Source organism: Oncorhynchus masou, chromosome 18, assembly GCF_036934945.1.
Source record: "Oncorhynchus masou masou isolate Uvic2021 chromosome 18, UVic_Omas_1.1, whole genome shotgun sequence".
NCBI classification, from domain to species: Eukaryota; Metazoa; Chordata; class Actinopteri; order Salmoniformes; family Salmonidae; genus Oncorhynchus; species Oncorhynchus masou.
In genome coordinates, this window is record NC_088229.1 from 11736083 (window position 1) to 11753580 (window position 17498).

The 17498-nt window shown below is 42.7% G+C and overlaps 1 pseudogene; it reads right to left on the minus strand.

The window, feature by feature from the left end:
* Positions 1-856: 856 nt before the first annotated feature.
* LOC135505306 (cilia- and flagella-associated protein 100-like) lies at positions 857-16559 on the minus strand (annotated as a pseudogene).
* Between the last annotated feature and the right edge of the window lie 939 nt (positions 16560-17498).

Sequence of the window (17498 nt, forward strand, 5' to 3'; positions counted from 1 at the left end):
CCATAACATATGTATTGGATTGTAAATGACCATAACATATGTATTGGATTGTAATGCCCATAACATATGTATTGGATTGTAATGCCCATAACATATGTATTGGATTGTAAATGTCCATAACATATGTATTGGATTGTAAATGTCCATAACATATGTATTGGATTGTAATGCCCACAACAACATATGTATTGGATTGTAATGACCACAACATATGTATTGGATTGTAATGTCCATAACATATGTATTGGATTGTAATGCCCATAACATATGTATTGGATTGTAATGCCCATAACATATGTATTGGATTGTAATGCCCATAACATATGTATTGGATTGTAATGCCCATAACATATGTATTGGATTGTAAAGTCCATAACATATGTATTGGATTGTAAATGACCATAACATATGTATTGGATTGTAAATGACCATAACATATGTATTGGATTGTAATGACCATAACATATGTATTGGATTGTAAAAGACCATAACATATGTATTATGTTAACATATGAATCCTGGCCCAACTCAGCTTTACGTGAACGCATCAGGTGACATTAAAGCACTTTAAAACAGAGTTCCAAAGTGTGTGGTAGTATTTGTGTTCAGTATTTCTGGAGGTCTGTACTTTCAGTCTACAGGACCGTTCATGATGTCTTCTTCTTTAGCCTCTACACATACTCCTGATCTCAGGATCTTGATGCCATCATGTGGCAGTGAAGATGTACTGGCAAAGTATCAACTCTCCAAAGTATAATCTGCACATACCGACAATTGAATTTGGATTTAACATTAACATACAGAACACATCAACTACTGAAGATCCATCAGGGACCATGGTCTAGGCTGGAGGGGTTCAGGTGAAGAAGTAGAGCTGCTTCTCCTTCTCCATGTCAGTGTCTCTGTCATCATTGTTCACTAACTGCTCAGTCACCGGAGGTAGTGAGCGAGGCATCAGCTTCTTCCCCTTCTGAAATCACAAAATCAATATTAGTGTCTGTGTCGATATGTCTATACACTGACATCTGGTAAGGGTTGTCATGTATGATGCTTTCTTTTGTAAGGTCTGTCACCAACATTTAGTGTGTTGTGTTTTGTATTGTTGGGTGTTTGATTCACAGATCTCTTGGTGTCAGCCTGCGTTCTCTCCAGGGCTTTACGCAGGCGCTCTTCTTGCTGCATCTTCTGCACACGAACCTTCTCCTCCCTTAGCCTGGAAACACAGACACATACAGTTTATTAGGTACACCACCCCATTCATTCCTACAGACAGTGAATCAAGTGGCCGTGGATTGCTATATATAAAGCAGACAAACAGGGACAGAGGAATTCAGGTACTGTTCAATTGAACGTTAGAATGGGCAAAACTAGTGACCTAAGCAACTTTGAGCTTGGTATGATCATCAATGACCCTGGAGCAGTGGAAATGCACTCTCTGGAGTGATGAATCATCATGCTTCACCATAGTCCGCCGGACTAATCTGGGTTTGGCAGAGACCTGGAGAACGTTACCTGCCCCAATGCATAGTGCCAAATGTAAAGTTTGGTGGAGGAATAATGGTCTGAGGCTGTTTTTCATGGTTTGGGCCCCTTAGTTCCAGTGAAGGGAAATCTTAATGCTACAGCATACACTGACATTCTAGATGAATATGTGCTTCCAACTTTGTGGCAACAGTTTGGGGAAGACCTTTCCTGTTTCAGCATGACAATGCTCCCGTGCACAAAGCGATGTTCATACAGAAATATATTGCCAAGATCGGTGTGGAAGAACTTGACTGGCCGGCACAGAGCCCTGACCTCCTCTCCATCGACCAACTTCCGGATAAATTGGAACGCCGACTGCGAGCCAGGCCTAATCGGAAAACATTAGTGCCCGACCTCACTAATGTTCTTGTGGCTGAATGGAACCAAGTCCCCTCAGCAATATTCCAACATTAGTGGAAAGCTTTCCCAGAAGAGTGGAGGCTGTTATAGCAACAATGTTCCAACATCTAGTGGAAACCCTTCCCAGAAGAGTGGAGGCTGTTATAGCAGCAATGTTCCAACATCATCTTAGTGGCTGTTATAACAGCAATGTTCCAACATCTAGTGGAAAGCCTTCCCAGAAGAGTGGAGGCTGTTATAGCAGCAATGTTCCTACATCTAGTGGAAAGCCTTCCCAGAAGAGCGGAGGCTGTTATAGCAGCAATGTTCCAACATCTAGTGGAAAGCCTTCCCAGAAGAGTGGAGGCTGTTATAGCAGCAATGTTCCAACATCTAGTGGAAAGCCTTCCCAGAAGAGTGGAGGCTGTTATAGCAGCAATGTTCCTACATCTAGTGGAAAGCCTTCCCAGAAGAGTGGAGGCTGTTATAGCAGCAATGTTCCAACATCTAGTGGAAAGCCTTCCCAGAAGAGTGGAGGCTGTTATAGCAGCAAAGGGGGGCCTAACTCCATATTAATGATCATGATTTTGGAATGAGATGTTCGACGACAGGTATCCACATACCTTTTGTAATGTAGTGTATGTTACCCAACTGACTGACTACTGAAATGTCAGCTAACTGACTGACTACTGAAATGTCAGCTAACTGACTGACTACTGAAATGTCAGCTAACTGACTGACTACTGAAATGTCAGCTAACTGACTAACTACTGATATGTTACCCAACGGACTGACTACTGAAATGTCAGCTAACTGACTAACTACTGATATGTTACCCAACTGACTGACTACTGATATGTTATCTAATTGACTGACTACTGATATGTTACCCAACTGACTGACTACTGAAATGTCAGCTAACTGACTAACTACTGATATGTTACCCAACTGACTGACTACTGAAATGTCAGCTAACTGACTGACTACTGATATGTTACCCAACTGACTGACTACTGAAATGTCAGCTAACTGACTGACTACTGATATGTTACCCAACTGACTGACTACTGATATGTCAGCTAACTGACTGACTACTGATATGTTACCCAACTGACTGACTACTGATATGTCAGCTAACTGACTGACTACTGATATGTCAGCTAACTGACTGACTACTGATATGTTAGCTAACTGACTGACTACTGATATGTTAGCTAACTGACTGACTACTGAAATGTCAGCTAACTGACTGACTACTGATATGTTACCCAACTGACTGACTACTGAAATGTCAGCTAACTGACTGACTACTGAAATGTCAGCTAACTGACTGACTACTGATATGTCAGCTAACTGACTGACTACTGAAATGTCAGCTAACTGACTGACTACTGATATGTCAGCTAACTGACTGACTACTGATATGTTATCTAACTGACTGACTACTGATATGTCAGCTAACTGACTGACTACTGATATGTTACCTAACTGACTGACTACTGATATGACTACTGAAATATCAGCTAACTGACTGTCTACTGATAACTGACTGACTACTGATATGTCAGCTAACTGACTGACTACTGATATGTCAGCTAACTAACTGACTACTGATATGTCAGCTAACTGACTGACTACTGAAATGTCAGCTAACTGACTAACTACTGATATGTTACCCAACGGACTGACTACTGAAATGTCAGCTAACTGACTAACTACTGATATGTTACCCAACTGACTGACTACTGATATGTTATCTAATTGACTGACTACTGATATGTTACCCAACTGACTGACTACTGATATGTTATCTAACTGACTGACTACTGATATGTCAGCTAACTAACTGACTACTGATATGTTACCTAACTGACTGACTACTGATATGTCAGCTAACTGACTGACTACTGAAATGTTAGCTAACTGTCTGACTACTGAAATGTCAGCTAACTGACTGACTACTGATATGTCAGCTAACTAACTGACTACTGATATGTCAGCTAACTGACTGACTACTGAAATGTCAGCTAACTGACTGACTACTGATATGTCAGCTAACTAACTGACTACTGATATGTCAGCTAACTGACTGACTACTGATATGTTACCCAACTGACTGACTACTGAAATGTCAGCTAACTGACTAACTACTGATATGTTACCCAACTGACTGACTACTGATATGTTATCTAACTGACTGACTACTGATATGTCAGCTAACTAACTGACTACTGATATGTCAGCTAACTGACTGACTACTGAAATGTTAGCTAACTGTCTGACTACTGAAATGTCAGCTAACTGACTGACTACTGAAATGTCAGCTAACTGACTGACTACTGAAATGTCAGCTAACTGACTGACTACTGATATGTTAGCTAACTGACTGACTACTGATATGTTATCTAACTGACTGTACTCTTGATGACCCACCTGAGTCTCCTCTCCTTCTCCTTGGCCCTCTCGGCCATGAGCACACGGTCCTTGGGAACCAGCTCCACGTTCTCCAGCAACTCCGCCCAGGCGGCCCTCGATGTTGGTCAGCATCTGTAGCGTGGTCAGGTTGGCCCCACTCTCCCCCGCATAGCTCCTGTACACCTCGGCCACCTTCCTGCCCAGGGCCTCCAGCATCACATCCTGTACAGAGGGATAATGGAAGTCAGTCAGTCAGTGTAAGAGCCATTTGAGGGTGATCAAGTTCAACTTCACTGCTTCACACTCCCACTGTACCTAATTTTCTCTATATTAGATCTGTATGGTGACTTTGCCCAAGTAGAGTTCACTCTGTGTACTGTATGTGTGTATACATATGAATGCAAGCAGTTGTGTGTGCTGTCTGTTTGTCTGTCTGTCTGTGAACAGTTCATGTTTACCTGGTCCTCTGCCTTGTATTTCCCAAAGGAGAAGAGTCGCGATTTGAGCTCCAGCTCAGCAGCAGTGTCCTTCTCTCTCTGGATGGCATGGGTAATTATGTCAATCTGCTGCGTCAGCTGCTCTGTCTCTTGGTCCCTGGATACACACACAATGTTTAAAATTTGACCAATTTTGAATGCTTTGCATTCATGCATTCTTGACAGTATGCTCCTTCAGGTGTTCTTTGAAGATCATTCTTGTAAAAACAGGAGAATGCACAGTATTTTTAATAAACGCCAACAGATTATGCTACTCCGAGGTACTGGCATTTTGAATACAGGTAGTTCAATAACTATCATCACTACAATGGTTCTTCCTTCAAAAGTTTTGGCGTACTGCAGCACAGCTTGTGAGGTGCCACAGAATGATATGGCACGTTATACGTTGTGTCAGACATTGTTGCCAGAATGACGCAATTTACCACAATCCGACACCATCTACCACAAACGATCACGGCATAAGATCCAAAATTTTAAAGGAAGGACCACTGTATGTAGATGTGAGGACATAAAGTCGCTGGGCTCTCTAACATCTTGTTGCGAATGTTGTCCAAAGTGTGTTTGAACTCCTCCATGGTCTCCTCTGTCTCTCTGGAGTTCTGGATCAGAGTCAGGTTCTGCTTCTCCAGGTCTGTCAGCAGGTCCAACAGCTGCTGAGGGTCAGTGAAGAACAGCTCCGGCTCCTGTGGGGTAATACATACACACAGTGAACCTTTACTTAGGTCAACGTTAAGGCTACTTTGACACCAGGTGAATGATATAGCATAAAACGTATCTGACCTCATATTCAGGCAGTTTGCTCTCATCCACCGGTACTGTAACCTCCTTCCTAAAACACAACCAACATGTTTTATTTATTTTTTTATTTTATTTCACCTTTTATTTAACCAGGTAGGCTAGTTGAGAACAAGTTCTCATTTACAACTGCGACCTGGCCAAGAATTACACGTGGAATTAACAAACATACAGTCAATAATACAGTAGAGAAAGTCTACAGTATACAGAGAAAAGAGTCGGCCTGAGAATTGAACCCTGTGGCACCCCCATAGAGACTGCCAGACAAGAGGCCCTCCGATTTGACACACTGAACTCTATCAGAGGAGTAGTTGGTGAACCAGGCGAGGCAGTCATTTGAGAAACCAAGGCTGTTTAGTCTGCCAATAAGAATGTGGTGATTGACAGAGTCGAATGCCTTGGCCAGGTCGATGAATACAGCTGCACAGTATTGTCTCTTATCGATGGCGGTTATGATGTCGTTTAGGACCTTGAGCGTAGCTGAGGTGCACCTATGACCAGCTCGGAAACCAGATTGCATAGCGGAGAAGGTACGGTGGGATTCGAAATGGTCGGTGATCTGTTTGTTAACTTGGATTTCGAAGACCTTAGAAAGGCAGGGTAGGAAATATAGGTCTATAGCAGTTTGGGTCTAGAGTGTCTCCCCCTTTGAAGAGGGGGGTGACGAGGGCAGCTTGGCAATCTTTGGGGATCTCAGATGATACGAAAGAGAGGTTGAACAAGCTAGTAATAGGGGTTGCAACAATTTTGACTGATAATTTTAGAAAGAGAGGATCCAGATTGTCTAGCCCTGCTGATTTGTAGGGGTCCAGATTTTGCAGCTCTTTCAGAACATCAGCTATCTGGATTTGGGTGAAGGAGAAATGGGGGAGGCTTGGGCAAGATGCAGTGAGGGTGCAGGGCTGTTGACTGGGGTAGGGGTGGCCAGGTGGAAAGCATGGTCAGCCGTAGAAAAATGCAAATTGAAATTCTCAATCATCGCGGATTTATTGGTGGTGACAGTGTTTCCTAGCCTCAGTGCAGTGGGCAGCTGGGAGGAGGTGCTCTTATTCTCCATGTACTTTACAGTGTCCCAGAACTTTTTGGAGTTTGTGCTATAGAATGCAAATGCCTTTTTGTAAAAGCTAGCCTTTGCTTTCCAAACTGCCTGTGTATATTGGTTCCTAACTTCCCTGAAAAGTTGCATATCGCGGGGGTTATTCGATGCTAATGCAGTACGCCACAGGATGTTTTGTGCTGGTCAATGGCAGTCAGGTCTGGAGTGAACCAAGGGCTATATCTGTTCCTGGTTCAATTTCTTTTTTTTTAATGAGGCATGCTTATTTAACATGGTGAGGAAAGCACTTTTAAAGAATAACTAGGCATCCTCGACTGACGGAATGAGGTCAATATCATTCCAGGATACCCGGGCCAGGTCGTTAGAAAGGCCTGCTCGCTGAAGTGTTTTAGGGAGCGTTTGACAGTGATGAGGGGTGGTCGCTTGACCGCAGACCCATTACGGACGCAGGCAATGAGGCAGTGATCCCTGAGATCCTGGTTGAAGACAGCAGAGGTGTATTTGGATGGCAGGTTGGTTAGGATGATATCTATGAGGGTGCCAATGTTTACGGATTTGGGGTTGTACCTGGTGGGTTCATTGATAATTTGTGTGAGATTGAGAACATCAAGCTTAGATTGTAGGATGGCCGGGGTGTTAAGCATGCCCCAGTTTAGGTCACCTAACAGCACGAGCCCTGAAGATAGATGGGGGGCAATCAATTCGCATATGGTGTCCAGGGCACAGCTGGGGGCAGAAGGTGGTCTATAGCAAGCGACAACGGTAAGAGACTTGTTTCTGGAGAGGTGGATTTTTAAAAGTAGAAGCTCAAATTTTTTGGGCACAGACCTGGATAGTAAGACAGAACTCTGCAGGCTCTTCCGGCAGTAGATTGCAACTCCGCCCCCTTTGGCAGTTCTATTTTGTCGGAAAATGTTATAGTTAGGGATGGAAATTTCAGGGTTTTTGGTAGTCTTCCTAAGCCAGGATTCAGACATGGCTAGGACATCTGGGTTGGCAGTGTGCTAGGGCAGTGAATAAAACAAACTTAGGGAGGAGGCTTATAATGTTAACATGCATGAAACCAAGGCTTTTACGGTTACAAAAGTCAACAAATGAGAGCGCCTGGGGAATGGGAGTGGAGCTAGGCACTGCAGGGCCTGGATTAACCTTCACATAACCAGAGGAACAGAGGAGGAGTAGGATAAGGGTACGACTAAAGGCTAAAAGAACTGGCCGTCTAGTACATTCAGAACAGAGAGTAAAAGGAGCAGATTTCTGGGCACGGTAGAATAGATTCAGGGCATAATGTACAGACAAAGGTATGGTAGGATGTGAATACAGTGGGGGTAAACCTGTGCATAGAGTGACGATGAAAGAGATAGTGTCTGTCGAAATATCATTTAAACCAGGTGATGTCACCGCATGTGTGGGAGGTGGAACTAAAGTGTTAACTAAGGCGTATTGAGAATGGCTAGAGGCTCTACAGTGAAATAAGGCAATAATTACTATCCATAACAGCAATGGACAAGGCATATTGACATTGGGGAGAGGCATGCGTAGCCAAGTGATCATAGGAGTCCAGTGAGTGGCTGCAGGCAGCTAGCGGGCCGGGGATAGCAAGTTAGCAGAAGGGCCTTTGAGGAAGAAAGTCTGTTGTGACGTCGGCAGACGGATCAATAGGTCTCCGTGTGGTAAACCAGGCCAATTGGCAAAATAGATATAGTGGCCAAACAATTTGTCCGTTGGACCTCTTAAGCGAACAGTCCGATGTGCTCTAGACAGCTAGCGGGCTAGCCGGGAGATGCGCCTAGCAGATGGGCCTAGCAATGGTTAACTGACTACAAGGTAGTAGCCAGTAAGCTGGCTAACTTTCGATGGGGGTTCCGGTTCTTAAGTATAAAATGGATGGAAAAGATGGAAAGTGATATTAAAATATATACGAAATATATATGAAAAAAAAACAAGGAAAAACTATATTTACACGGGACAAGACAAAACACACGTCCGACTGCTATGCCATCTTGGTTAGAGACATAAGGACATAGGCATCAGTGGAGGCTGCTGAGGGGAGGACGGCTCATAATAATGGCTGGAACAGGGTTAATGGAATGGCATCAAACATATGGAAGCCATGTGTTTGATGTATTTGAAACCATTCCACCTATTCCGCTCCAGCCATTCCCACGAGCCCGTCCTCCCCAATTAAGGTGCTACCAACCTCGTGACAGGGATACAGTTAAACGATGCAACAGAGACATATCAACAACACTCTTGAACAGGGCTCTCCAACCCTGTTCCTGGAGAGCTACCGCCCAGTAGGTTCAGTCCAACCCTGTTCCCGGAGAGCTACCGTCCTATAGGTTCACTCCAACCCTGTTTCTGGAGAGCTACTGTCCTGTAGGTTTTCACTCCAACCCTAATCTAGCGCACCTGATTCTAATAATTAGCTGGTTGACAAGCTGAATCAGGTTAGTTACAACTGGGGTTGTAGGAAACAGGGGGATATCTCTCCAGGAACAAGGTTGGCGAGCCCTGCTCTGGAGTAATGATCCTGTCCTGGGGCTCCACTCACGGCTTGATGCTCTCTCTGGTTCCCATCATACTCTGTCTCTGGGGAGTCCTGGGGTCACATACAGGAGGCAGGTCCCTGGCCATACTCTCTTTACCTGAACAGAGAGAACATAGATCTCTAATGAACCAGACCCATAATCACAGTCTGTCAAATGTGACTGGTGTGATATGATGTGACAACTACTGTAATTGACATACGTCTGCCGGGTTTGGCAGGCTCGGCTAGCTGAGTCTCCCTCTCCTTGATGGCAGCTTTGATCTTGTCCACCATGGCCCTGCGAGCCTGCTGTCTCTCCTGCCACTCTGTAGGGGACAGCTTCAGCAGGAAGCCATTGTACAGGGTGTACTCCTTCAGGATCTCCTCGTTCTTGGAGATGTCACTGTGGACACGTATGAACATGTGACATCATGCTCAATTGCATGTACGCAATAACATTTGTAAAGCTTACACCCACCACAAAACAATGGCACACATCCAGAAGCCATCACACAAAGTATGTCAACTTATGCATAACTCATGCACAGTACATAGTAAAAGGAAGGACCCTTTACTGTCTGCCATACTACCTTTTCACTGCCACCATTTTGCCCGAGATCCTCTTGATCTCTGCAACCTTCTCCAGTTTGGCTTTGGTCTCGTGTTCAGCACTACAACAGTCAACACGAACGATGATTTAAAGGAAGCCCATGGAGGGAAATACAGTCTTCTTGTTGGTTCAGTCATTCAAAAGATATCTATTATTCATAATTATCATTATACCCATAAAACAAACACTGTGAAATCACACAATATGAAAACGGTTTTGTAGAGACAGTGGACTGTAGTCTGGTACATTTTGATTGCCTCCACTGAGTTCTTGTCATTCTCCTCGAGGAACTCGTCAAACATGGCCGTGTCCTCGTCCAGAAATGTCTCCGCCTGCTGCAGCCTGTTCTCTTCCTTGGTGGCCACCTCAGCCAGCTTGTGAATCACCTCCCTCTTCACAGCCAGGGAGTACTTGGGAGAAAGGGTTAAAGGTCAGTGACCACAGGAAGGAAGGAGAGGAGAGACTTTGCGTTCAAAACAGATAACAGGTCCAAGTAAGAACGGAGACGGAGAGTGTTTATTGTTTTGTTGGTATAGCAATGGAAAGACACAACAGGAAAGGTGTAACGGCTCTCCTCTTCGTCTGATGATGAGGAATAGGAATCATCGGACCAACATGCAGCGTGGTAAGTGTTCATAGTAAATTTAATTAAATAAACTGAACACTGAATGACCAAAAAACTACAAAGCGAGTGAACGACACGAAACAGTCCTGTAAGGGGAAAAAACAGGAAACAAACACCCACAAAACACAGGTGGAAACAGGCTACCTAAGTATGATTCTCAATCAGAGACAACTAACGACACCTGCCTCTGATTGACAACCATACCAGGCCAAACGCAAAAACACAACATAGAAAACGGAACATAGACAACCAACTTATGCCCTGACCCACCCATACTAAAACAAAGACATAACAAAGGAACTAAGGTCAGAACGTGACAAAAGGTCACATTTGAAGAGATGATTTGCATCTTCTCCATGCTGTGATATGCTAATACTGTACATATAATAAGTTAAAGAGCTGCCTCTCCCTTGAGGCAAACTGACTCCTCAGTGAAGGAAGTGACTGGAGTTTTTTACAGTCTGGAGAGTGAGTAATCTCAGGAAATGTAAATGTCTGCGGCTCTGGGACTTAAGAGGGTGAAATGTGATGCCAGGGGACCTATTAGACATGCAGCTTGAGACCTGGGGATTGATGCCTTTCAAGTAAGCTACTGCCTCAAAGTGTTTTCATGTTCATGTAGCTATTTACTTTCTCTGAAATGGTTAGGACTGGACAACAACAAGCATATCCTGATGTAATTGTGCACTTTTTCCTTATTTTGTTTTTTTACATCTTTTTATGAGGCTGTGGAAAGAATTAAGGGACAAAAATGTGTGTTTTTAAAGGAACAATGCAGGTTTTGTCAGAGCTTGGGTAATAGGTCAGACAAGCTTAGCTCAGGGAAACTTTGGGCAAATATAAACGGAGCCTTCAAGCAAAAAGGGGACGCACACGAAGCTGAACCAAGCCATGCGCTGTGTTACCAATAACAGCAATCGCGCCTTTCTGTTTTTCCACTTACATCATCTCTGAACTGATTTACGTATATAAAACAGCTTTTGTTGTTGTTATTAACTCTGAAGCTAAGAAGCCTGGTTTGAATGATTATCAAATATATACTCCAGTGGTGAAAACAACAAAGCCATGTTAACTTCTGGAAGTGCATTGATATGTCTTTTGGGTTTCGTGAGTGTGAGACAGTAATCATTCATAACTGGACAGTGGTTGGTTTGGTGTACTAAGCATTATGTAATTTCTTACCTCAATGAGAAACATCTCTCTCTTCTTAGTGATGTACTCACTAATATTCTCCCTGTCATTGGAGTCTGATGAGGGAACAAACTCTCATTGATTACTGCCTGTCCTTTCAGCAAACTTTTATGCTAACTCAAATACTTTAACGCTAACGCAAATACTTTAATGCTAACACAAATACTTTTATGCTAACGTAAATACTTTAATGCTAACACAAACACTTTTATGCTAACGCAAATACTTTAACGCTAACTCATACTTTAATGCTAACTCAAATACTTTAACGCTAACGCAAATACTTTTATGCTAACTCAAATACTTTAACGCTAACGCAAATACTTTAATGCTAGCACAAATACTTTTATGCTAACGCAAATACTTTAACGCTAATTCATACTTTAATGCTAACTCAAATACTTTAATGCTAACTCAAATGCTTTTATGCTAACTCAAATACTTTGAGGCAAAGACAGGAGATTGAATACATATGAAATCCCTTTGACTTTAGATACAGGACCGTCTTTGTTCTCTTCTCTAAATGGTTAGGATTAGAATTAGGAGAGCAGGTCCAATATGAGAGGACACGTTTTCTCTGGAGCATCATCACTACAGTAACACAAAACACTTTTTGTCTTGGAAAATAGAAATAGCTAAGTCATCCTGATGAGTGAGGAAATGTATCAATTAAAGAGAAATTTGCAGAAAGGCAGAATGGAAGTGGAGAAAGTCAGAGTTGCACATCCATTATGATATTCTGAGAGAGCAACTTGGCATATATAAGGCAATTAGAAATGCCAGGCGGGCTTAGTTAAAGTGGTAAATGATCTTAGAGCCAACACAGATGCCAAACAGCTCTCTGTCCTTGTACTCTTGGATTTAAGTGCTGCATTCGACACTGTTAATCATGATGTCCTTCTGAAAAGACTGGAGAGATGGGTTTGCCTCTCTGCTCGAGTTCTACATTGGTTTAGGACCTATTTAACCTGTCAAGAGTTTTTGTCACCCTTGCTGAACACAATTCCGAGAAAATATATATCACATGTGGCGTTCCACAAGGTTCGATTTTGGGTCCGGTACTGGTCAGTTTATACTGTATATGTTAGCCCTTGGCAGCGTTATCAGAAAGCACAGCATTGATTTTCATTGTTATGCAGACTATACACAATTTTACATTTGTGTCAACAGAGGATTTTAGTTCCACAGATAAATTATTAGACTGTATTAGTGATTTAAATACTTGGATGGCTCACAACTTCCTCCAGCTAAACCAAGACAAGACTGGGGTATTTATTGTTGGAGCCAAATCACAGAGAGAGAATCTGGCTTCACATTTTACTTCACTGGCAATAAATATAAAACACCAGGTTAAAAACCTAGGTGTCATTTCAGATTCTGAACTCAATTTTGAAATCACACATTAGGAATGTGACCAAAATAGCTTTTTACCACCTGAGAAACATTGCAAATGTGTGTCCGTTTCTCTCTCAGGTTGATACAGAGAGACTCATCCATGCTTTTATTACAAGCAGGCTTGACTACTGTAATGGTCTCATGTCTGGTCTACTCAAAAAAGCCATTGGTCAACTGCAAAACATACAGAATGCTGCAGCACGGGTACTGACCAAGACCAGATGGAGAGCACACATTAAACTAGTTTTAAGATCTCTGTTTAAATCCATCCATGATTGTGCACCCCAAAGCATGTCAGACATGCTTTTGAGTTATGTACCTAGTAGGTTCCTCGGGTCCTCTGACAATGGGCTTTTTAACTATCCCAAAGCCTTGGACCAAGACTCATGAAGAGACAGCCTTTAGTTATTATGCCCTCAGCCTCTGGAATAGCCTGCCAGAGAACACGAGGGGGGCCAAAACTATGGTCATATTTAAAAGAGATCTTGAAACAAACCTTTTTATGTTTGCTTTTCCTTAGGGTGCTTTTTAATCTATGTTTTTATTGTTATTCTTTTTTTTATCCTCTTCTGTTTGCTGTGTAGTAAATATTTCTGTTTTTATTTTAATTGTTTTTTTGTTTGTTTTTCCTGTGAAGCACATTGCGTTGCATTCTGAAATGTGCTGCATAAATAAAGCTTGATTTGATTTGGTCTTGGAAAACAACAGAGCATACATAATTTCATTATGCGTCAATAGTCAGATTCAGTAACTTGTCAAGTTATCAATTTATCCTCAATGTCTCTGGGGATAATCCTAGGCTTCCACTTAGTCATGCACTGATGTCAATTAGAGAATAAGTGAAGATTTGACTTCAGTGGATGTTAGGATTCACCCCCCTGAGACTACAGTAAAATCACTCAGAGAAGCATCATCATATACTGGTCATCAGAGCCATGTATTAGAGAGTTAGGATTTTGAGGTCTCTGCATTATGATGCATTTATATGACCTACATTCCATGACAGCCATGTTAGCTCCCCATGGGCAATATTGACCTATAGCAGTTCACAGAATCTTCTAAATTTCAAACAATGCTATGTACAAGATTCCAAATACTGATAATGAATGGAGGAATTAAGGGAAATGCTCAAAGGTGTTAACATGGCCTCTGTTCTAAAAGTTGTCCAAACTCTCTAAATAAATGGCTCTGGTGGTCATGAAAGGCCTGATGGGCACTCACTCAGGATGGCAGCTTTCCTCCATGCCGGATCATCCCTGAGGGTGGACACAGCCTTGCTGCAGGAGGTGGGGTACACCTCATTCTGCCCCTGCCTCAGCTCCTGCCTCAGGTTAGCCTGCTTGGCCTGTATCCTCCCAGCATAGGTGGACTTCTCATGGACCTTCAGCGTCTTCTGTCGCTGGCGCTCCTATGGTTCATCACACAAATGAGCATGGTCAAGATGGCATGTTGAAAGATGGCACTGAGGATCAGAGTTTGATCAAATATTATGGTCAGGTCCACAGTCACAGTGGAAAAGGATCACGAATTCAATGAAACCCTGATAGTCAAACAGAGAATGTTCAAACACTACAGACGACACAACATGACTTCTTCACCAGCTTCCTTTGTTCATTTTCCTTGTTTCTCATGAGGAAGATGTTGTCTGCCGGGAGTTTGAAGGGATTCCACCTCTCTGTCCTCACTTCTCTCTGTCTCTCTGCATAAACATACATAAACATTTCCATACTTTACACAACCGTACTGAACACTGGTTGTTGAAAGGTAAATACCAGAGAGCTGTATCTCCATATATCTCTAGTTGTCTATAGACACTAATGCACCAGGATGTCAGGTCACCTGAGACTGGAGGCTTGGTGTCACTGCAGGAGATCAGAGGACCTGCTCGTCTGAAGGCTGTTTGTTTCTCTATAGATAGTGTGGGTTAGAGTGGGGGTTAGAATGGGGGTTAGAGTGGGGTTAGAAACAAAAATAACTGTATTTGTCACATGCGCCGATTATAATTGGTGGAGACTTTACAGTGAAATTATTGTTAAAATAAAATAGTAACATGAGGAATTCAATAAAATACACAAGAATGGAGCTATATACAGGGAGTGCCAGTACCAGATCAATATGGAGCTATATACAGGGAGTACCAGTACCAGATCAATGTGGAGCTATATATAGTACCAGATCAATGTGGAGGGAGTACCAGTACCAGATCAATGTGGAGCTATATACAGGGAGTACCAGTACCAGATCAATGTGGAGCTATATACAGGAAGTACCAGTACCAGATCAATGTGGAGCTATATACAGGGAGTACCAGTACCAGATCAATGTGGAGCTATATACAGGGAGTACCAGTACCAGATCAATGTGGAGCTATACACAGGGAGTACCAGTACCAGATCAATGTGGAGCTATACACAGGGAGTACCAGTACCAGATCAATGTGGAGCTATACACAGGGAGTACAAGTACCAGATCAATGTGGAGCTATACACAGGGAGTACAAGTACCAGATCAATGTGGAGCTATATACAGGGAGTACCAGTACCAGATCAATATGGAGCTATACACAGGGAGTACCAGTACCAGATCAATGTGGAGCTATACACAGGGAGTACCAGTACCAGATCAATGTGGAGTTATACACAGGGAGTACCAGTACCAGATCAATGTGGAGCTATATACAGGGAGATCAATCTGGAGCTAAATACAGGGGTACCAGATCAATGTGGAGTTATACACAGGGAGTACCAGTACCAGATCAATGTGGAGCTATACACAGGGAGTACCAGTACCAGATCAATGTGGAGCTATACACAGATCAATCTGGGAGTACCAGTACCAGATCAATGTGGAGCTATACACAGGGAGTACCAGTACCAGATCAATGTGGAGCTATATACAGGGAGTACCAGTACCAGATCAATGTGGAGCTATACACAGGGAGTACCAGTACCAGATCAATGTGGAGCTATATACAGGGAGTACCAGTACCAGATCAATGTGGAGCTATACACAGGGAGTACCAGTACCAGATCAATATGGAGCTATACACAGGGAGTACCAGTACCAGATCAATGTGGAGCTATACACAGGGAGTACCAGTACCAGATCAATGTGGAGCTATATACAGGGAGTACCAGTACCAGATCAATGTGGAGCAGTACCAGTACCAGATATATACAGGGAGTACCAGTACCAGATCAATGTGGAGCTATATACAGGGAGTACCAGTACCAGATCAATGTGGAGCTATACACAGGAGTACCAGTACCAGATCAATGTGGAGCTATACACAGGGAGTACCAGTACCAGATCAATGTGGAGCTATATACAGGGAGTACCAGTACCAGATCAATGTGGAGCTATACACAGGGAGTACCAGTACCAGATCAATGTGGAGCTATACACAGGGAGTACCAGTACCAGATCAATATGGAGCTATACACAGGGAGTACCAGTACCAGATCAATGTGGAGCTATATACAGGGAGTACAAGTACCAGATCAATGTTGAGCTATATACAGGGAGTACCAGTACCAGATCAATGTGGAGCTATACACAGGGAGTACCAGTACCAGATCCATGTGGAGCTATATACAGGGAATATCAGTACCAGATCAATGTGCAGAGGTACCAGGTGTTTGAGGTAGATACGTACATGAAGGCAGGGTAAAGTGACTAGGCATCAGGATAAATAATAATAAAGTATTTGAGGTAGATATGTACATGAAGGCAGGGTAAAGTGACTAGGCATCAGGATAGATAATAATAAGGTATTTGAGGTAGATATGTACATGAAGGCATCAGGATAAATAATAATAAGGTAAAGTGACTAGGCATCAGGATAGATCATAATAAGTATTTGAGGTAGATATGTACATGAAGGCAGGGTAAAGTGACTAGGCATCAGGATAGATAATAATAAGGTATTTGAGGTAGATATGTACATGAAGGCAGAGTAAAGTGACTAGGCATCAGGATAGATCATAAGAAGAAGAAGAATAAAGAGTAGCAGCATGTAATGAGTCTACAAGTGTGTGTGAGTGTCTGTAAGTGAGGTTTTGGTTGATCAATAGCAGCATAGGGAATCGTGTAATTTCAGTGTTACAAAGTAGCCTATCTGTTTGTGCAAACTGAAATGTAAACCATAACAAAGCTGCCACCCTCTACTGTTTGGGTAAAAAGCTCAGGGATGGAGCTGGAGAAATGTGGCCAAGTTCATAGAGATCCATGAGATCAAAATTATGGTTTTAACCATGTTTTGAAGGTAGCCCTACCATCCAAAGTGTGTGTTTACAATTACATTGTTTACTAACATTGGAGTAAAACAAACTTATATTTTCGGTTCTAATGGGGTAAGACAATTGAACTGCACTATCTAGACCTCTCTTCACCCTAGTATTATATTATATTGTATTCTACAGTCATCGCGCATATTGCCTACTGTAGTGACACTGAGCGTCAGACCCAGTAGACGGCTTTCTCACTTACTATAAATTGCTGGGGGTCTGTCTTCGATGCTG